This window comes from Miscanthus floridulus, chromosome 2, assembly GCF_019320115.1.
Source record: "Miscanthus floridulus cultivar M001 chromosome 2, ASM1932011v1, whole genome shotgun sequence".
Lineage (NCBI taxonomy): Eukaryota > Viridiplantae > Streptophyta > Magnoliopsida > Poales > Poaceae > Miscanthus > Miscanthus floridulus.
Window position 1 is genome coordinate 80,704,439 of NC_089581.1, and position 23,457 is coordinate 80,727,895.

Consider the following 23,457-nt stretch of genomic DNA (forward strand, 5'->3'; position numbering starts at 1 on the left):
ATGCTGAGATTGTACCAACGTTTAGCTTTTCCCATCAAAGAGAAAGGAAAAAGCTTCCATCATAAGGTTTCATCTAACATGTCTGCAATGCGCAAGCATGCATAGGTCTGCTCAAACTCATTTAGGTGGGAATAGGGGTTTTCATCATCTTTGCTTGAAAAGGGTTGACCCTAAACCATGTTGATTAAACACGGGCACAACTCGTAGCCAGGTGTAGGATAGGCTTTGAAGACTCTTTTGGATGTTGGCTTGTGCTCATGGGTGCTCATAGGTGCACCATATTGGTAGATAGCGGTGGATTCTAGATCCATGGTAAAAAGAAAAAGAATTAAAGAGTAATGATACAAGGATAAGCTTGGTTTGAAGTTAACTTATCAACCATTTCCCCGGCAATGGCGCCAGAAATGCTTGTTGGTATAAATTAATGCACACACAATAATCCGCAAGCGCATGGATATTATACCGATGTAGCACTTCATTGGGAGTACCTAGTTTTATATTGAACTCAGGAAACACGTGTGAGAATAACCAAATCTAACTTATCCCAACTTCACAATCAAGGCTAGATAATTGGAACATAGAGGAGATTGCTAAGGTCTTCTCGTTCTAATTTTGGTAAGCTTTGTCTTCTATTATTCAATTATGGAGATATTACTAGAGAAAACACTGGCAGAGTATGTTTCCTATAGCAACAATATCCTGCTAGGCCTACTAACAGGAGGTGGACTACAAAGGATTCAATGAGGCTATAAGAGTCACCCTCGCGAGCTACCACTGATCCAAAAAATAGGGTACATCCACGAGTAACCGAGTCTAAGCACCATGCTTACACTACGAATACTACTTTAACCTAGGACCTACAAGGATTAAAGTACTCAAAAGAGAAATCTCAGAAGCAAGCTTAAGAAGAACTTGATTCCACCAGGGTACAAGCCATAGAAAGAGCACCAATAGGCCGAGACTCCTTCAAACTCTTCCCTCTCACTCTATCTGACTATCTCTAATACAAGACTAGATCTTATTGAGGACTAATCTTCTCTTGATTGCTTGCCCTAATCCTAGTGGACATATGAATTAGGGTTTCTGGCCTCTCAGCTCTCTGGATGAAATGAGGTATCTACCCTAGAAGGGGGTGCAAGCAGGTATATATAGGTTGTAGTGTCAATCCTGAGCCCTCGAATTAAACCGACTTGAATAAACAGTGGAGATGAAATCCTTAAGGCGGTAGAGAACCGACATAGCAATGGGAGACTGACATGGGGGCCCACAAGTCAACCGACCTCTTGGTAGGGCTGGCCAGCCCCACATGTCAAGGGCATGGGCTCCGCTTCGGTGATTCGCCTTCTGTAGTCTTCTAGAGTCTTCCCACATTGATTACACGGTGGACTTTCATGATTTCTTTTGACGAATAGGTCCTCCTTGATGGTTTTCTGATTAAATTCTACTAAAAACACATATTCACTAAAACTCATGGAATTTGTCAGTTTAAACCCCTAAGTCTACATTAGTGATCCATTTTAGCTATTTATTCAAGTTGTATTGATGGTTTATGAAGAATGTTAACTACCATCAACAGTGATCTTGGCTTTCAATGTTAGTTCACCGAGAAGGAAGTGGTTGTGTAAAAAAAAGATGATGATCAAGTTATATTCAAGGGCTTTAAATACAACAACCTATATCTAGTGGATTTCACCTCTAAAGATGCTAACTTGAAGACATGCTTATTCACCAAAACATCACTTGGGTGGCTTTGGCATAGAAGACTTGCACATGTTGGGATGAGTTCACTCAAGAAGCTAATGAAGAATGAGTTGGTAAGAGGTTTGAAGGATGTGAAGTTTGAGAAGGCCAAGTTTGTAGTGCATGTCAAGCTGGCAAGCAAGTTGCCAACACTCATCCAACCAAAGCTTACATGTCAACAACAAGAGTGCTAGAGCTTCTCTATATGGATCTATTTGGACCAATAACTTACAAGAGTTTGGAAGGCAACCTCTATTGTCTTATGATAGTTGATGACTACTCTAGATACATTTGGGTGTTCTTCTTTCATGATAAGACCTAAGTTGTGGCATGTTTCAAGAAGTTTGCCAAGAGAGCACATAATGAATTTGAAATGAAGCTCAAGAAGATAAGAAGTGACAATGGAAAAGAATTTGACAACACCAACATTGAAGAGTATTGTGATGAAGTTGGGATCAAGCATGAGGTCTCCGCAACCTACACTCCTCAACAAAATAGTATTGTAGAGAGAAAGAACTAGACACTAATCACCCTTGCAAGAACAATGCTTGATGAATACAATACACCACAAGATTTATGGGCGAAAGCTATCAACACCGCATGTTATGCATCCAACCGCCTATTTCTTCAAAAGTTTCTTGGCAAGACCCCTTATGAGTTGCTCAATGGTAAGAAGCTAGACATCTCATCCTTTCATGCGTTTGGTTGCATATGGTACATCTACAAGAAACAACAACACCTAGGGAACTTCCAAAGACATTGCGATATTGGTTTTCTTGTTGGTTACTCATCGAAGTCCAAAGCATATACAGTATTCAACCATGCCACTGGCTTGGTAGAAGAAACATATGATGTGCAGTTTGATGAATCTAATGGCTCCCATAGAGCACATGAGAATCTTGATGAAGTAGGTGATGAACCATTGAGGGAGGCCATGAAGAACATTCTGGTTGGAGACATCAAGCCTAAAGATGATGAAGATGAGGTACATGTGATTGATCCACCATCTTCATCAAATGTGCCACAAGATGATTACAAAGATGGGAGAGTAAAAAATGAATACACTCATGTCTCCCATGACCAAATGGTGGCACAAGCTCAAGATGTTGATGCTCCACAACCTCCTCTTCAAGTGGTTGATAGCAGAAATTCACCTCTACTTCAAGCACATCCACAAGATCTCATCATAGGGAGTCCTTCAAAGGGTGTAATGACTCGCTCTCAAAAACTTGCTTCATTTATTGAACATCACTCGTTTGTTTCTTGCATTGAGCCTAAGAATGTAGAAGAAGCTCTTCAAGATCTAGATTGGATAAATGCCAAGCATGAAGAATTGAAAAACTTCACCTGCAATGAAGTTTGGACACTTGAAAAGCGACCACAAGATGCAAGAGTCATTGGAACAAAGTGGGTGTTCCACAACAAGCAAGATGATCAAGGCATTGTTGTGAGCAACAAGGCAAGGCTAGTTGCAAAGGGGTTCTCTCAAGTTGAAGGTTTGGATTTTGGAGAGACCTTTGCACCAGTTGCAAGACTTGAAGCCATTCGTATTCTCCATGCATATGCATCCCATAATAAAATGAAATTATATCAAATGGATGTTAAAAGTGTTTTTTAAATAGCTTTATAAATGAACTAGTCTATGTTGATCAACCTCCTGGGTTTGAAGACCCTAGATATCCTAATCATGTTTATAGGTTGTCCAAGGCTCTATATGGGCTAAAGCAAGCCCCAAGAGATTGGTATGAGCGTCTTTGAGATTTCCTCATTAAGAAGGGCTTCACCATTGAGAAGGTTGACACCACACTATTCACCAAGAAGCTTGATGGAGAGATCTTCATTTGTCAAGTATATGTTGATGTATCATATTTGGCTCATCAAATGAAGAATATTGCAAAGAGTTTGGTGAATTGATATTGAAGGAGTTTGAGATGTCTATGATTGGAGAGCTTATATTCTTTCTTGGTTTTCAAGTCAAGTAAATGAGAGAAGGGATTTTCATCTCTCAAGAAAAGTATGCCATGGATCTCCTCAAGAGGTTTAAAATAGATGAATGTAAGCCAATCAAGACACCAATGACATCAAATGGACATCTTGACCAAGATGAATGAGGTAAATCGGTTGATCAAACTCTCTACCATTCTATGATTGGTAGCTTGTTATACTTGACCACATCTAGACCTAACATCATATTTAGTGTGTGTATGTGTGGTAGATTTCAAGCTAATCCTAAGGAAGCTCACTTAGTTTCCGTTAAAAGAATCCTTAGGTACCTTAAGCACACAACAAGCATTGGCCTTTGGTATCCCAAAGGAGCTAGATTCCAACTAGTTGGCTATTCTGATTCAGATTATGCCGGTTACAAAATTGATAGAAAAAAGCACATCCAAAGGTTGACACTTGCTTGGTAGATCACTAGTGTCTTGGTCCTCTAAGAATCAAAATAGTGTTGCTTTGTCCACCGCCGAGGCGGAGTACATTGCCGCGAGTGCTTGTTGTGCACAAATCCTTTAAATAAAGCAAACTCACCTAGACTATGGTGTGGTTCTAGAAAAGGTACTTCTTTTGTGTGACAATGAGAGCGTTGTAAAGCTTGCTAATAACCCGGTTCAATACTCTTGCACCAAGAACATAGATATCCGTCATCACTTTCTTAGAGATCATATTGCTAAAAATGATATATCACTAGAAGGTGTAAGGACCGAGGATCAATTGCCGGATATCTTCACAAAACCGCTAAATGAGGCTACCTTTTATAGATTGAGGAATGAGCTCAATGTGCTTGACCTAAGTAACTTCACTAAAAAATGAGATTGTGTTGTCCCTTGCATTGCATTATAATATAAAACATGTTTAATTTTTAGTAATGCACTTAGGGCTTGTCTAACATGGTTAAGATAACCACTTAAAAGCGTGTGAAAAAGCTTAACCTTGGATCAAACTTGACAAGCAACTGGATTTAAATTCAAGTATTGCATTGCATATGCATGTGTGTTGCTCTTGTCATTTCTTTTTGGTTAAGTTTGAGCATCTGCTGTGTTCGCCCATTGAAAAGGGGACCATTTGAAGCTCCTAATGGCTTTGACCCCTATGTGGTGGCCACATGATGTCTCCTCGCTTTTTTATTGCCTATTGTCTTAAAAATTAATTAAGCATATGGCAAAATTATTTTGGAAATGAGAGTTTGAGCGAGGATGACTCATACCAGTCCCAAATAGCATTTAGTTGCTACTTCTTGAAGTTGGAACATGGTTGGGTGCAGGTTCGATGAAGACAATTTTCAAATTTGAAGACTGAAGGGCACCGCACCGGTCACCGGATAGGTACTATTCATGTGGCGGTGCTAGCTCAAATAGGTTAAAATTTACTATGGTCACCGCCCCTACTAGTGTACACTAAACAAGGCCTGGCGGTGCACCTCCCCTGTCACCACCACATGCATAGTGTTTGTCCTGTGCCAATTTGAAGAGCGTGGTTCATTATCCTATCACGTGGGTTTGAGTCATCGGCGCCTTATCCCTTTCTTTTTTCTCTCTCATCCCACTCCTGTGCCTTCATTCCAAACTGCCGCACCTTCATATGCTACCATCGGTCAAGCGTTAACCCTAACATCACGCGCCATCTTAGGACTCACCGCCGACTACCGTGCCTCTGTTCACCGACTGCTCGCCCGTTCTCTCATCTGTTGTGGCCTCGCCCTACCTACTCACGCGCGCATACCCTGCATAGAAACCCTAGCCACCGTGTGCCACCTTCACCAACCACTGTGCCATCTCCACATTGTCGTGCCACCTCACCCGCATTGTCTCGACCTCACTAGCATGTGTGAAGCTTCTCTAGCATAACCTCTCATCCGTGTGCACTGGCTCTGCTCGCACATGCGCCTTCTAGAGCCCAAGCTCGATGCCATCGCCTTGAACCTTACCAGAGCTTGCCTTCCATCCTCTCTGGCAACCATGCTGCTTTCCTTTGTGCTATGTTTGGTCACCCTCAGGCATCATCCCTGATCCGCAGTAGCCTTCTCCTTGGTGAGCATCTCCGACGCTCATAAGGTGTTCGTCGAAATGCCAAATCTAGCTTCACTCCTTGTTTTGCTCACTCTTTTCTATCATATCCTTCTATAGTAGACGTCCTTAGTTGCATGACCTCCTTTCCTACTGCTTGAAGGCCAGATCAGCATGTTTGTTAGGTAGCAAAGCCCCTCGATTCAGTTTCTTACCTCAATTGCTTTGCTTCCGATAGGGCACACTTATCTCTAGAATACAAATGATTATATATATTCCTTTCTATATCTACCATTGTAGCAATGTTAGTGGTTGAGGTGATTTGGTCAGTGATAGTTGGCAGTTGAACTTGGGGCCAAGCCCATGAGTATAGAACAGAGGCCAAGCCTCTTGAGTGATAGTTTGGTAGGATGACTTGAGTTAGGGGGAGTTCTATTGATTGGTAGTGACTCTCTAGCAGTTGATCTTGTAGCTTAGTGGTTCTCTTATTAGTGGTTGCTATGGCATGCTCAAAGCACACTAGTCCCATTCCTCTAGCTAGCAGAGGTGGTGACGGTCAGGACCCTCACTGTCCACCAAGGGACAAGGGCAAGACAAAGGTGATAGAGCAGACCAAGAAGTGGAAGAGGCAGCACCGAGAGGTTGAGCAAGCACTAGCTAAAGCGACCTGATTTCTGCGAAGGGAAATCTATAGAGTCAAAGTATAATAAGACCGTTGTAGATCCTATTACCCAAATTCCAGTCGAATACCACATCCATACAACGATAATATCAGAGTACAAATAGTGTGGAATTACATAAATTATTACATCACCGCATTGGCGGAATCAAAAGTAGCATTCATTCAGAATAGCTTAAAGATGAGATTGCCAAACTCGAGCGTAGGAACAAACCCCTCAACCGTCAGACTCCTCAGAGCTATACTCCTTAGTAGAACCTATGTGCCAAAATTTATCAGTACGATTTGTACTGGCCACTCCCACCCTATGAGCATTGCTTTGTGGAAATTGGATGCAAGTTGGATATAATCAAAAGGAACCTATAAGTCTAGGGTTTCCTATGTTTTAGCATATCAAGTGTATAATAGTTGGTCAAGTTTTAACACCATACCCACACACATTCCACCCCATTCCCGTCTAGAGCCAGGTTTTGATCCTAGGATCGATATACCAACATCTTCATATCATCACCATACCATCGCTCAGTCGATAGGCCAACTCCCTCTTGGCACCATCTCATGGCCCGTAGCCCCTGGCTACGACCGACACTCACTCACGGGGGAAGAAGAGAAGGAGTCATCTCACTATCTTGTTTAAGCGAAACCCAAGAAAGGTCCATAGCCGACAAGTCGGCACATGTATCGATCGATCAACCATACACTCTGCAGAGGTTTTACATAACCACAAGATCTGCCTTCTTCACTGACCGTCGTCAACTGGGCTAATTCCGACCGCTTGTTAGCCTATGATAATGCCACTCTACCATTTAGCCTTGGTACACCCCAAGTCTAGTCTGGGGTGGCTGAAACTATGAGTCATGAGCCGGGTCCACAAGGTCTCCATAAAGTCTCGGAAGGGTGTGGGGGAAATCCTCCATGCCCCGTACCTCCTTACACTGTCTGCTATCAACCTAGCAGTAGTGGCAATATCCTACCAAGAAGTCCGGCCGTCCCGCACCATATAGGGCGAGTGGTACGTAAGGCTTCCCAGTGGATCTGAGTACTAGTAAGTCCTTAGGGGTGACCAAGCTAGAAAGTCTTCATTAGGGTTTCCATTTACCGTGCCACCACAGCACCTCCACTGATGAGTATAGGCCCGATCTTCCGAGAGGTAGCCGGTAAGTTTGATTTGTGGAGATCTCAACGTTGGCGATCCGGCTTCAAATCAGACACGATTTGAACCCTGCAACCGTTACACCACTGCTCCGTTGGTTATCAACCAAGCACAACTTGATTGACCTCGCCAAGAAGGCTTTTCCTGCAAGTGAATCGAAGAGCACAAGCAAGAAGGTAAAACACACAATCTGAAATTGCAAATATAAATGACGCGAATATCAATAAAGGATTCAAGAACTTGGTTCCAAAGGACTAATCGACACAGTGGAGGAGATCAAGAACGGGGGCCCTGGATCACTGTAAAAGGATTTGTCACCACAGTTACAATGAACGATTCAGTTCCTTGATGGAAAACTAAACTCTAAACAAAACCCAATTGTGTAGCAGTGGCAGCGGCTGTGTTTATAGTCTAAGACTCGACCTAGGGTTGGGGACGGCCAGGGGTTGGGCGCCCACAACTTGGGCTTAAGGCCCAACACGATACATGGCCAAGTTGGCCCAAATAGGTGACGCAGCACCTTGCCGTGGTCACACAAAATGATCCACGGACCTTCTGGAGCTGGGACCAGATCCAAAATGACGGCGTCATCGTCCCCTTTCCAACGCATCCAAGAACAGCCCGTTTTGATGTCGTATGAGGAAGTTATGACCGAAACAGTGACGACGTGTCTGCTGAATCCGAGGGCGATGTGGCAGCTGAGTTGGGAACGAATTGGAACTTGGGGAAGACCATGGCGTCGGTGTGTCTAGTGTGGCGATGTCCTCATCATCCACCCCAGGCTCCTCCCATCACAGGTTCACACCTAGGGCCACCTCATATCACCATTTACCCACCATAGGTATCCATCCTAGGGGTGCCCAGGTAGCACCACACAGCAAGACTTGCCCTAGGCTCGTCGTATATTCCAACTTGGTCGACACAACCCTCACCCAAGTCACACACGCAGCACTCTCCCCAAGGTCTAGTTAACTCTAGTTTCCACCATGCATTAATGTAGTACAAGCATAGTAGAAGTAATAAGTAATGAAATATAGCAGCAAGCGTGTGTCTAGCCTAATAGCAGGGTAAGCAGGGGTAAGGTTGCGTCAAGGTAAAGGCCATCAAGTAAGCATACTACCATGCAAGTCCTATCATAGTGTGAATATAATAATAAAGTAAAGCAATAGCAGTTCTATATGAGCCATGCGTAATAGGTCCTACGAGATTGGGTGGGATGTGGCACCTTCAGTGTAGTCGTCTCCGTACTCCTCATGGTACTCTTGGTCCTCGTCTATCTGTTTCTCCTCCGAGTCTGCAAACGATCGCATTATAGTCATGTTAGCGACGTCTATAGAATAGCACAAAGAGCAATGAAAATTCAAAAGAACCAAATGCACTCAAACATGGGTTCATTGCATAGAGCTTGATTTTAGATAAATTTTGGTCCTGGTCTTGTATTTTTCTAAGTTTGTATGAATTAGTTATGAATTTCTAAAGTTTCAATCATTTCTAAAAATGGAAAAAAGGTTAAATTAATCCTGGGCTAACACGTGTCACACTATGACTGGTCCATGTGGCATGCTGACGCCAGCATGATGTCAGCATGGCGTCATCATCTCGGCTCCAAGCTGACAGGTGGGGTCCCGCTGACATCATCTTGACGTCAGCATGACATCATCAACGTCATCAGTTCTGACAGGTGGAACCGGGGGCTCTTGGGTCGCTGACATGTGGGTCCAGTCAAAGTCAACATCAAGTCAACAGGCAAGTCAACAGTCAATGGGTCATAATCACTAACAGGTGGGGCCAGAGCTGCTGTTGTCAGCAGCTGATGTCAGTGTGACATCATCATGACATCACCTCGGTTGTGTTTGTTACTGATAGGTGGGACCCACATGACATCGCTATGATGTTAGCATGACGTCACCTACTGACGAGTGGGTCTAGAGTCTCTATGTCGCTGACATGTGGGCCCAGTCAATCGGTCAACTTGACTAGTCAACGGTCAACACAGGCCGGGTCCAACTGTGCCGGTTGGGCCTGGATACGGGCTGGGCTTTGGCCCACCACGTGGCATGCTGTGGCGCTATGGCCACCTTATTCATTGGATTTTTAGATGTGAGGCCCACAACACTCTTTTATATATATATTAGGAACTTTATTTAGCTATTTTGTGTAACAAAAATAGTGGTAGTTTTGTTATACAAAAATAGAAATGGTTTTCATTTTAAGCATTTATTCTTTGGTTTGATTAATAATTACTTTGTGGTTTATTACTTAAAAGGAGTTGTAAAGCAATTGGAAATCCAAATCATAATTTGAATTGACAATGTATGCAGCATTTTATTTGTTAGAATTTAAATAAACATAATTAACAAATGACATGCTATGCTCATGAAATTGTCTAGTTGGGTTACAACTAATGAAAAACCTAGGGTTGGCTCCTACAGTTGTCACTCAACATTGCATGGGGTTAACAACAAAAATTTTGTAGTTGTGATTTTTGGTGTGTGGATTTTTGGGTTGTTACACTAGCAGCAGTAGCAGCTTACAACATAGGTGTGAGAGGTGGTAGGGGTGGTCCTTTGCACATTGGTCCTATAGCTACAGAGACTCTGCAGTTAGAGTAGTAGACAGAGAGGCCTCAGCCTTGTCAGTCTTCTCGTGCATGCACCACTGTGCACCTGACACCGAGTCAGCATCAGTAGGAGCAGCCAGAGGACCCTGTGGCTGCCTCTAGTGCCACCCAGATGATGCTTCAGAGAGCATGACGAGCAGGGTCTTGAGTAGGTTCAGGATGACCCTTGCCTAATTGAGCTTCATACAGCCATAGCTGGACGTGTCCGTCATTTTTGGAACATCTCACTTGAGGAGTGGCTACCTCCATAGAGAGAGGACCATGCTTCAATGTTGTTCAGCACGACTATTTAAGAGTCATTCTAGATAGCATAGATGCTTGAGCGAGTTGGCTTGAGTCCCCACAGAGTCTTGGACTTGGCCTATTTGAGGAGAGCAGCAGGCACTCGTGAGATTTCATAGTGCATCACTTACTTTCTAGGGCTAGAGGAGCTGATGTGCTTGTCAAGACTATACATGGATGAGTGGGTTAGAGTATTCTACACCACAGGTTGGGTTGACCCAAGCCACAAGTTTATTTAGTTCCGTTTTGAGGGTGAGACCTATAGGATCTTAGCCTCTAAGATCAGACAACTGTATGGGTTTCTAGAGACACCACTGAGACTACACAGTTTGTGCTATGGTATAGCTGACCCTCCTCGATGTCTTCATGGTGGGACACAGCCTCTGGCAGCCCATGTGGCCACTATCTTTCATCCACCATTTGATGAGGGTTTTAGATGGAGTCTGAGGGACATGACTCGTCTTGCTCAGGTGCTTGATATAGCGATGAGGAAGACCTTGCTACCACGAGTTAGTTTTAGAGAGGCCTTGACACACCTATAGTAGTGGCATCTTGGGGCACTAGTCTCTCACACATTGTTTGATGTTGTAGACTTCTTGCTTTGTGAGATTGATGATATAGTGATGGATGGATGCAGAGCTCATCATTAGCTTCCCTATGCTCACTACCTATCACATATCTTTGAGAGGTTGATCCACCAACCTCACTATATCATGACTCATGACACTCATGCTAGAGACTTTGGGATTTATAGGCTAGTTGCCCTTGGGATAGATGAGCGACATAGAGAGATTGGCCCTATTGAGCAGCCCGGGTCAGAGGACCCTCAGGATGAGTCAGTCAAGGACACTGAGCAACAGTTTGGTGGAGATTATGATGATGAATTTGACAATTATGATGGTGATGAGGAGGAGGATGAGCTACTAGAGCCAACACATGCACCTCCACCTCCTTGACCCCACGGTTGAGAGGCTAGTGGTTCCCACTCTGCTCCACTAGTTCCTCTAGCGATAGACCCCACTCTAGTAGCTTTACTTCAGCAAATGATCACTGAGCAGTAGACACAGGCCGCTAAGATACAGAGGATAGCCACCGAGCAGGCATGATGTGAGGTAGAGGCCCATACCGAGCAGGCTAAGCTAGGATAGTAGATGCTTAATTTGTTTGAGAACATCCAGGATTAGTAGGATTCCTTCCAAGAGCAGATGATTGCTAGTGAGGCATGACACTTCCACTGCTTTGAGCACTTTTTGCAACAGACAGGCATCTCACCTCCACCGCCTCTAGTCTAGATAGCAGCTCATGCACCAATTCAATAGATTTCTCTAGCCCTAGCTATATAGTACAGTGTACCTCAGGGCTAGAGCTTCCCCCAGGTGTCTCTAATCCACCCCACTACCCTCAACTTCTCCTCTCTAGTAGCTCAGGGTGTGGATCCAATGATTATCGGTGTGTCTCAGCCTCTCCCACTTATGGGACACCGTCAGTGATCATGGCAACTATAGTAGCTTAGAATTCTCAGACAGTCTTCACCACACATAGCCAGGTCATAGGAGAGTCTTCACAGGCAGTGCCATCTACTTCAGCTCCTGTGTTCCCTACAGCTCCACCTCAGACAGGCACCGATGGCACTATCCCTTCCATAGTGGCCTCTTCTAACCCATGCAGCAGCAGGCAGTACCAGCAAGTTAGCCTCCTCCACCTCCACTTACAGAGGCTCCAGAGATAGTGCCAGTGATAGTTGCAACTACAATGCCTATTGGTTAGCCCGAGAGGCAGAGTTCTAACTCAGACATTGACTACGACCAGTTCAAGATTACACCACACACTTTGGCCCCTGGCACTACTGCTCTGACCTCACCATAAGACCCTTAGGTTTTGGTGCTTGACGCTAAAAGGGGAGAGGGTGAGAGTATGTGAGATAGGGGGAGAGCTCGTGAGATGGATTTGATATCTTTGTGTGCTACTCCCATATTTTGTTGCATCCATGTTTACTTTTCCACTATGCATTGTATTATATGTGTGCTTGCATGTGTGGTGACTTGTGAGACATGTTGACTTATCATTTTATTTATATATCATGTCTTTGTTGTGTTGCTCATTTACTATGCTTCTACCCTACTCCAATGTTAAACAAGCTTTACTTTCTTGTACTCGTGCTTATTTCATATACTATTGAGTACATGTTGTGGACTTGATATGCATGAACTTGTTCTAACCCCTTTGCTCTTATTGCCACAAGTTCATGTAAACCAAGCGGTTGAAAACCTCAAATCTCTCTTTTACACATACTCGAGGTTGTGTTGTCATCAATCACCAAAAAGGGGGAGATTATAAGCATCTAGGCCCCTATATGGGTTTCAGTGATTAATGACTACACAAGATTACCGTGACTAACATATGTTTTGCAAAGGAATTATAAGTTAGGTCATGGTAATGGTGATTGATTGAGCACTTATGGTATTCATGCCCCTGATGATGGAATTTGTTTTGGTTTTCAAAAGATGGACAACAAGGTTAAGGACAGACTAGTTCTAAGTGTTGTTTGGCGTCGAGGCACTTGGATTAGCTTTAGGACTTTGTTTTTCTTTTAGCCGTACTATAAAGGGGGGCATGGATGGGGTAGCTTGATGTAGGCAAGTCTAGTGAGAAGAATGTAGTGCACATTTGTCTAATCTATTAGTAGGTAGCTCAGAGGAAGCCCAAGTTCATTAGAAGTCGAAAACCATTTCAAATCAGGTATTAAAACAGAGTGCAGCTCTGCTAGTGGCAACGGACAGGGCGGTGTGCACCGCCCTGGTCACCGCCATTAGGGTAGCGGTGCCACCACCCCCTTTATCCAAAGACTAGGTACTCTAGGGAGGTCACCTGATAGGGCACCACCCCTAGGGTGGCAGTGCACCGCCACTATTTTCTAGAGAGTACCCTAGGCCTTGGTGGCACCAGACAGGGCATCGCCCCTAGGGTGGTGGTGCCACCGCCGTTTTATTCTAGAGAGGAGGGAAACTAAGGCTTAGTCACTGCCCCAAGGGTGGTGGTGCCACCACCCTAGGGATGGCGGTGCTAGCCTAGTAACGGCTACTTGAAAAATAGCCGTTTGGGTGGCACCAGATAGGGGGTGGCGGTTGTTGGCATTTCTAAACGCAATCACCAAGTATGAAGATAGAAATCCATCCCTGGCAATAGTGCTAGAAATGCTCATTGGTATTTCTTAGCGTCATCACTATGATTAGCAATGCCACTAAGTAATAGCCTTGATAGTTCCTTAACAATTTTAGATATTTATCCGCAAGCGCACAGAGCTATCATTGTAGCATTTCACCCAGAAGTATTTAGGGTATTGTTATTTATATTTTTCCCAAAGGAAGGCATTTGATTAAGAGTCTAGTATGGATATGACCATGAATAATAATGCTTGCAAGTACACCAATGTTTATAACAAGGGTAAGAATGGTAATTCCAAGATAGTGGAGACACACTTGGCATTCCTCAAAGGATAAAATAGAGAAGAAAGAATAAAAGAATAATCCTAGTTGAGCAGGCATTGGTCTAGTATAGTCATACAAAGATTATTTAATGATCATACAAGTTACAAAGTTACTCTTAGGGCTAAGTGTGAAGCAGGTTGGGAGGCCACCGAGTACTGGTCTGCCAGCAACCTCATGTGATAATTTAAACTCCTACATCATAATCGAACGTGGGGATTACAAGGGACGATTAGGGCTATCATCACCTGCCGCCTACCCCTCAACCATGGAAAGGGACAATGCATTCACCTATCTCTCCATACCCAAGCACCACGCTTGCGTATACAAAAACTACCCAAATCCCCCCGGGTCCCTGACCCTACGGATCGATAGGTAAATAACTTGGGCACACCTAACGGCACGATGAACCACCACCTCAACTTTGCTCTAATTTTGATTATATAAGTTATTTGAGTGTTTAAGTATAAAGTTAAGTATGCTACTTTCATGACACCTAAACTATAGACTAGTTCAAATATCATGATTATAACACAATAACAATACTCTAGTTCATAAGTATGACTATAAATATCATATGAGAGCATAACTTTGGAAGAACTGATATCTCTATTCATACCCAAAAGTCTCTTCTTCCAAGGAGCCAAGCTCTCCAAGGTAGCTTTGCCTTGCTCTAAAGCTATTAAAAAGTAAACTACTACTACTAGAGAGTGAGGTGTGTGAGGTGATGCTCAAGTGAAGTGTGTTGAGATAGGGAGGGGTACCCCTCTATTTATACAAGAGTAAGGTGACGCGTCTGTCTATCTTTGGCGTGAAAGCATGGGATGCACCACCTCGGCATGGGGGCATGCTACTGCCAGAGCAAGGCACGACTAAGCAGTGCCAGCATGGGGTCGCCTGCCCCTAGGGGTCGGCCACCCCTTGACCATGACCACTCACCGCCGCCTTTGCCTGGTAGGCCATGGGCTAGACATGGATCCCTGCTCCATGGTGTTTTGCCCATTTGTACTAAGTGATGGATGTCTCCTTTTTTTCTTTTGTGCAAATCAGCATCGGAAAGCGTCTTTCGGTGAATTATTCCATGTATTTGTGTTTGTGACCTGCAAAATAACGTTCTCCAAATACATGTAGAACTTTGTCAATGAAATATGGTCAGCAGTCTACCTAGGGGTATGCCCAAGGTAGTAGATTGTTGGTAGACAGATGCGCAAGCCATAAATAAGACGGTGATGCAAGACAGACACGAGGTTTTATCCAGGTTCGGCCACCAAGAAGGCATAATACCTATGTCCTACGTCCAATTGTATTGTTGTATGTCAATGAGAGATGTTTTTTAGAGGGGTCCCCTGCCCACCTTATATAGTCTGGGGGGGTAGGGTTACAGATCTGGAAACTAATCCTAGCCAGTTACAATTGCCATAGGTGGCCGGATAAGGATTCCTATTCTAACCGACCAAGATCTTGCTTGATCGCCGAATCTATCTTGACTCCTTGCGCTGGACTCTGAATAGGTTGGCCAAGCCATGCGTCGCCTTTTGGTGGACCAGTCCCTCTGATCTGGGCCGGCCCAAGCCTAGCCATAAGGATATAGGGGTTAATACCCCCACAGCTAGTCCCCGAGCAACATGTATTATGCTGCGACACACCATTTTAACCTTCTCTGAACAGTGAGGCTTGAGTTCTGGACATCTTTGACCACCATTTTCACTAGAGAAGTAGGTTGTCCGAAGAATGTATGGTGCTCTTAAGAAAAAAGAAAAAGATTTCCGTCCTGGGAAGTGTGCCCACTTGTATTTCTGAAAAGAAATGTAAGTATGTCTTGAAGCGTAGCGTCCTTGATCATTAGAGGCGTAGGGGTCGAAAAACAAACATATTCACCATAAGGTGAAGTGTGCCCACTTAGTCCCCAAGCCTAGTAGTAGGTGACGTAGGCACGTGGTGCCAGGGTCTAAAAAAATTCCTAGTTAAGTTGAGAATCCAATCGTCATACAGGCGATACGAAATGCACCGGCAGGTGCATCGTACCGATGTAGTCCCTGAGCTTGCTAGAAGGCGAGGTATGAGCCTTGTAGCAAGGTCTAAGTAAATGTCTCTCAACTGTATGTGAGTACAAATCACATGTAGCCGAGGAGAGCGGTCTTCGAGCAGTGGTTGGGACAGTTCCCGAGCACGATAGTAATCTTGATAATCAATCAAAGCATAGGGGTCGATTAAATAAACACATTCACCACAAGGTGAAGTGTGCCCACTTAGTCCCCGAGCCTGGTAGTAGGTGACGTAGGCACGTGGTGCCAGGGTCTAAAAAGAATTCCCAGTTAAGTTGAGAATCCAATCATCGTACAGGCAATATGAAATGCACCGGTAGGTGCATCATACCGATGTATTCCCCGAGCTTGCTGGAAGTCAAGGTATGAGCCTTGTAGCAAGGTCTAAGTAAATATCTCTCAACTGTATGTGAGTACAAATCACATGTAGCTAAGGAGAGCGGTCTCTGAGCAGTGGTTGGGACAGTTCCTGAGCATGGTAGTGGTCGGGCAGTCCCCGAGCATGATAGTGGTCTTGGCAGTCCCCAAGCACGGTAGTGGTCGGAGCAGTCCCCGAGCACGGTAGTGGTCGGAGCAGTCCCCGAGCACGACAGTGGTCGGAGCAGTCCCCGAGCACGATAGTGGTCTGGACCATCCCTGAGCACGAGACATGCAGCGAAGAAACGAATACCGCTTGTACTATTATTTGGTGTATTTATTTATCTTCTTACTTTGTCAAGTCCAATCTAACACATCTGGTCAAAAAAGCAGACGGGTATAGCACGTCATACTGCCTTCTTGTCCTTTTAAGCAAACAGTAGCTTGGCACCTATAAGGACGTGCGTCAGTGCAGGCCCTCTAACACTAGCAATGAAGAGGCGCATACACTGGTAATGAAGGGGCGCATATATTGGCATAGATCTTGAGGTTGTGAAAACAACCATCTGCGGCGCGTGTGCACATCTCCCAAGAATCTCAGGCAGACAAAATGGTGGAACTCTTGGTTATTTATAATATAGAACTGGTAAGTTACTTTTTACTGATCCCCATTACCATTCGCCGCCGCAGTCTTCTTCTTCCTCTTGCCAACCCTAATACCTCCGATATCATCACCAATCACCCCTCCACCGTATCCACCTCCTTAGTAAGGGCGGATTCATGGCGAAGAGTGACACCTAGAAGAAAGCCGAAGTCATGGCGAAGGAGTGGTGGAAGTCAAGAAGCAACGAGCAGACCATCAAAGACCTCATCATCATGGGAGTACTCCACAACAAGGCACTCGCAGGATGGCGCATGCCGGAAGGAGAAGGATACCCTGATCCACAACTAGGTGAGATTGTGGTTTTTGAAGATTTCTTCAAGTGGGGTTTTGGTGTTCTAGTGCACCCTTTCCTTTAGGGGCTCTGTTTGTATTACGAGATTGGGATTTGCAATCTGCATCCCAACTCGATTCTTCTTGTCTCCACCTTCATCCATCTTTGCGAAGCATATGGTGGCTTCTAGCCCCATTTCGACTTCTTTCATCATCTTTTCTATCTGCGGAAGAAAGGAAGCGGTGGCTCGAAGATAGCCGGAGGTGTGTACCTCAATCTGCATGATAGGATGAAGGCCTAGTACTTGCACTGCCCTTGGAACACATCGCTGGATGACTGGTACAAGAAGTGGTTCTACATCCATGAAGAGCCGAACACGATCACATTGTGCGATGTGGGGTTCATTCTGGAGAAGAAGAACAGCTGGTCGGAGAAGCCCGAGCACTTGGAACATATCTCAAAACTTCTTGGGATGATCCCATGGAAGAAACTAGACAGTCTGAGCATGGTCGGGAACTTCATCAGCCAAAGGATCTAGCCCTACCAGAGGAGGGTACATCCTAGCTACGAGTACCAAGGTAGCGCAGACCCAACGAGGACTAGGCAAGAGGCGCTTGACAAGATAGAAGTCAAAGCCAGGATTGGAGAGCTATTCAACTTACCTGATCCAAATTATGTCAGGTTGAGTGACATCGAGCATGCTTTCAAGCTGGCCCAACCTCCCCCAAAGGTAAATTATGCTGCCTTGTACCCGTAGGGTTATGTTATAAGAGAAACTTACTATGTTATCGCCTTTATGTTTCCTAGATTAATGGTCGTGACAGAGCAGCAATGTTCGTGTCTCCACCCCCTGGTGTGGATTGGCCGCAAGTTGCTGGCCCAATCGCCTAGACCAGCGTTGGGATCAAAGACATCGACTGGGCCATACTCGGACTTGGGGAGGAGGCAATGGCCAAAGCTGCTGGTAAGTGGCCAGCGGCTAGCAAGCGTCGTTAGGCCATCTTTACTGTAGCACCCGGTTTTAAAGACAAAACCAGATACACACTATATGTGAGCCCAAGAAGTCAAATCTCACATATAGCCACAAATCAGGGTAATATCAAAAGACAATACTTATTACATAACGTATTAGTAAAAAGAAAATAACCTCAGGGTAAAGACAACAGAAAGTTGACTCCGATCTTTTGGCAAAGACTCCAAATTCACAGGGACGAGTGACTGGTTGACCACAAGCCTAACTCCTCCAAACCAGCAATCTAGTACCCATCTAGGATTTTATCCAATGTATAGAAAAATAAAGCAAGCGTAAGTACATGTCGTACTTAACAATTATATCAGGGGGTTCATGAGGCTCAAAAGGCTGACACTGGTTTACTGCGATTAGCTTTAATGGATCATCATTTTAAGCAATTAAGTAGCAAAGGATTTATCATTCCCTTAAACACGTGATCAGGTAAACATGATTAATGTATAGCATAAACAATCAATTATTAGCATCATCATTATCCATTAGTGATCATCTCTATTCCATAAGGGTCCAAGGCCGCTCGTGTCCGTGAGCACGGCTGTTATAATAGTTTTATACTCTATACAGTTTGTACACATTCACTATGAGTTGTGATTTACCCTTTCGCCCGAGGTAGCTATTCTCTTGACCCACTTCCAAGGAAGGTCGGCACGGTTCACTATAAAGCCTTTCAAAGAATTCATCTAACATGTTAGGGCCACCAGGCGTATGTGGCCCATCTCTAGGAGTGGCATGTGTGGGCATCGCAACACGGTACACACTTCCCAGTAGCAAAGGAAACATACCTCGTGCCTGAAAGGTAACCACTAACAAGCTAGAAAAGATCCTCATACTGAGCTAAAGCCAGAGCCATATGGCCCTCATAGCAGTACTGTAAGTCCTGGATGATCGCTTACAGATAAGTCCTTAGGGAGAGGAATCTGAAGCATATAAACACTTCAGCCCCCTATGTCCTTGTTACTAAAAAGTCATGTTTTAATGTTTATTGCATATATCACTAGTCAAGTTACAAGATCATGGTTTTGATTAAGCACTAGCAAAAACTATCCAATGCAATTACCCAAAGGTGTCAAGGAATCCAGGATATCAATTAGCTAGGGAATTTACTATAGTTGCCAAGGTAGACACATGCAATATGAATTAAGTGTTTAAATGTGAATAGGTAACAAGGATAATCTAATGCTATACTTGCCTTACACACCGATCCTTCGGTAAGCTTTAATCCTTGATGTCTTTCTTCTTCTTCTAGATCACCACGTGTATCTCACCGACTAGACAATTCGTAGAACACCACACAAACATCCATACACATACATGCATAGTCATATAGTTGCATCTATATCAGAATAGTACACCAATCATAGAAAAATAAGTAAAAGAGATTGATATATGATTCTACGCATCACTACGAACACACAGTCGTGAGAGGCACGCTAATCGAAGCTATGGTTCAAAAGTTACAACTACCAAGAGATTTCCTTAATACATGGAAAATAAACTATAGGCTTCATTTATGTTAACTTTATGAATTCATATACAAAAGATATTTTGTAAACAATATGGATTGATTTAAGTCAATTTTAGATTATAAAACAAAAGTAAAACAAATCATATTTTGTGTATAAGACCTAGTTGCATAATCACTAATCAAGATATGATTTAAACTATGATTTTTATGAAATATCAATATAGTAACCACTATTACTAACGCATAGATCTCGTCGTTACGAAACAAACGCAACTTGAACGGACTATTTCGGAGTTGAAATGGATAAGTTATGATTTAAACAAGTTTTACTATAGTTAGATAATAGATTAAATATACCCATGAATTTGAAATATTGGAAACATGCCTAGAAATTGTATAAACATGTAGAATATGTAAATACGATCCTAACACAATTTGAATGGATCAAATCGGACTTAAAACGCAAAAGTTACGCATGAAATAAGATTCAGTGGCATTCCTGTAAATATTTGAATTCAAATTTGAATTAAAACAATTCAAAATCTGAATTTAAATGTATTTTGGACTGGGCATACTATTTCTGGAAAACACAGGGGCTTAAACGAATAAAAACAGGGCCTAAAAGAAATTATTTTGAACTGCTTTGGATCGTGGGTTGATTACTTGAAAATGCAGGGGCTTTTCTACAAAACGTGCAAGGCTTGACTGGTGTTGACCCGTGGCTACTGACTGAGTGCCACGCGGCAGCCAGGGACTGGTGTGGTGCACCACGTGGGTGGTGGACGCGTGCTGACACGGCGGGGTGGAACGGGTCTACGGTCCGCGGTGGACCGGCCACTTAACCAATCGGTACTTCTAATCTTGGCCATTCCTTTCTGATCTGACGGTGCAAGCGAATGCGGGGGCAGCGGGTCGTCGGGGAAGAAGAGCATGACGACGGCGCCATAGGTGCCAGTGGCCCAAGCTCGCCAGTGACGTCGGTACAGAGAACTTCGGCCACCCTAGACCAATCTAAGGGCACCTAGATGATCTACAAGTAAACGTGAACTCGTTCGGATGAAAACTGAGAGCGGGGATCGTGCTGGAGTGGCATCCCATGGTGGCACCATGGCTGGCAGCTTGGATGCTCGGTGCAACGGCATTCTAGGGTGCAATACGATGAATGGAGGGAATAGGGAGACAGAGAAGCTCACTACGATGCGTATGGAGGGGAGCGCAGCGTCCGGGAGGGCTCCGAAGGGGTGGGTCATCGACGGCGGTGATCTACAGAGGGAGAGGACACGTGGGTGAGGTCGAATCCAAGGAAGCTATGACCAAAACCCCAAATTGACTGTACCTACAGCTGCGGTGAAACACGGCGGAGCTCCGAGAGGGGTCGGCGACGGCATTCGTGCTCGGGAGGGGAGGATTCACCGGCGGCGGTGAGCTTGAGCGTGGACGAATGGAGGAAGGGCAGAGGGAAGGGTGTGGCTTAGCTTTATAGATGGGTGGCTACGGCGTACAAGGAAGGGGAGCTGGGGCGCGCGGTGATTCCGATCACTTGCCATGCGGGTGCGGCGGCTTGCCGTTCGGGGCAGCCCCATTGGCGGCAGAGGAAAGGAAAGAATGTGTTGGGGAAGAAAGGAAAGGAAGAGGACGCGGCTGATGGGTGGGCCAGTAGGGCAGTGAGGGAGAAGGGCAAAGCGCGTGCGGGCGCACGCTGACGAGCAGGGCCAAGTTGCAGTGGGAGAGCGGACGGCTCGTGCGGTGATGAAGGCCGAGCAGCGCTGAGCGGGCCAGGGCGCCGGCTGGGCCACGGTGCTACGGGCGTAGGCGTTGCATGTGCGAGCGACGCGTGGGGCAGGCCAAGCAGCGGGCCAGTGCGGGAGCAGGCTGGCACGCTAGAAAAGGAGAAGGGAGGAGCGGGCCACCGAGTAGTGGGACGGTGCGCCGGAAGGAAGGGGCGCGTGGGACTGGGTGGACCACCGAGTGGGCCGAGCGCGTGAGGGAGGGGAGAAAGGTTGCTGGGCTGGTTCCGAGGTTGGGCCAAAAAGGGCAGAAAAGAATATTTTTCAAATAAAAATCCTTTTCTATTTCTGAATTCTATTTCTTTTCTTAATTCAAAACCATTTCAAATATGAACCAAATCAAGCATAAATATGATTTCATTGTACTTTATAATTCCAACATAGATGAACCAGTTTTTGGTAAGTTTCCAAAAATAACTTTTTAAGTTCTTACATTTTCCAATTCCAAGCTAAATTCAAATCCAATTCGAGTAGGGTTTCAAATATTCTTTCCCATTCAATAAAAATGGACAATTCTATTAGGCTTTTCAAGATAAACTTTACAACTTTAAAAATACTTTTATTTTTCTAATTTTCTTTTCTTTCTTTTCTTTTATTTCAAAGCCATTTTCAAACTCTTTTCAAAAGCATTCCAATTTACTTTGGAGTTTTGGATCAACACCATCCATCACAATAAATAAGATGCAATAGCATGTATGCTCACACATGTTACTACCTTATGTTGAATTTTAAATTAATGAAAATTTTTATTTTCCTATATTTCATGTGCACAAAATTCATAAATAAATCATTTTAACTCTATTTCAAAAGACATAAATTTTAGGGTTTTACAATTCTACCCGTGGATTCGGAAGACGTTGACTAAGAGATGGGAATATTCCATCCGTGGATTCTTCTTTGCTTTCTCGTGCAGTTCCATTGTCTTGATAAAGATCCACTTTACTTTGTATACTTGTTGCTCTTACTTCTAATTAACTTGCCTAACTAATTCCAAAACTTTGACAGGTGCCTTGAACAACTCTCAGGTAACCCTAATCACTAGGCCATAATAATTTCTTTTCTCATATGTTCACCTTTCAACAAGGCTTCCTTATCTTCTTGGTCCGAAAGATGGTCTACCATCAATCTTCAAAACATTAATGATCCTAGTGGAGTTGCTTGAACTAGGAGTACAACTCTTAATTCTTAGTGTTACTCGAACCTTCTTAGCACAATTCTCCGTTGCTAAGGGCATCGACCATGACTTCGCTTCTCGAAGTGATAGCACTTTTCCAAGTCACAATCAATTTCATTCCAACGAGGTTATCACAAGCTCAAGACTAACTTGGTGAAGGTATCCTATATATTCTTGTGATCCTCCTAGATATTATTTTTACCTTTAAGAAGATGGTACTTCCATGCATCGCAATGGATAACTCCATATAACAGGTTAGCTCAACTCATGCTTATAAGGACATATCCTATATCTTCACAAGATGTATTATTGTAGATACAAAGCTCTCGTCCTGATCTACAAGCTAATACTCAGGTTTTACTTTGACCTCTTGGACTCCTTCAAACACTTGACTGAAGTCTCCTGATCCAAACTAACTTAAAAGCTTCTCTGGTAAATTTATCAACATCTTGCTAGTCTTGGATAGATTTTTTTTGGACTTCTAACCAAAACTCATTAAAACTCTGAGTTCTCTCTTACATCCTTGAGTACCACCATGCTTCCGCTGCGCACTCTGATTTTCGCTGTGCAAACTCGAACGTATGATACTTTATCTTACCAATTCTTCCACTTGACTACCCCCCTTAAGATAAGGTAAAGTAGGGGATACCAAAGTATAGCTTGCATCGTCTTGTGATTGAAGTCTACTGTTGTTCAGGATT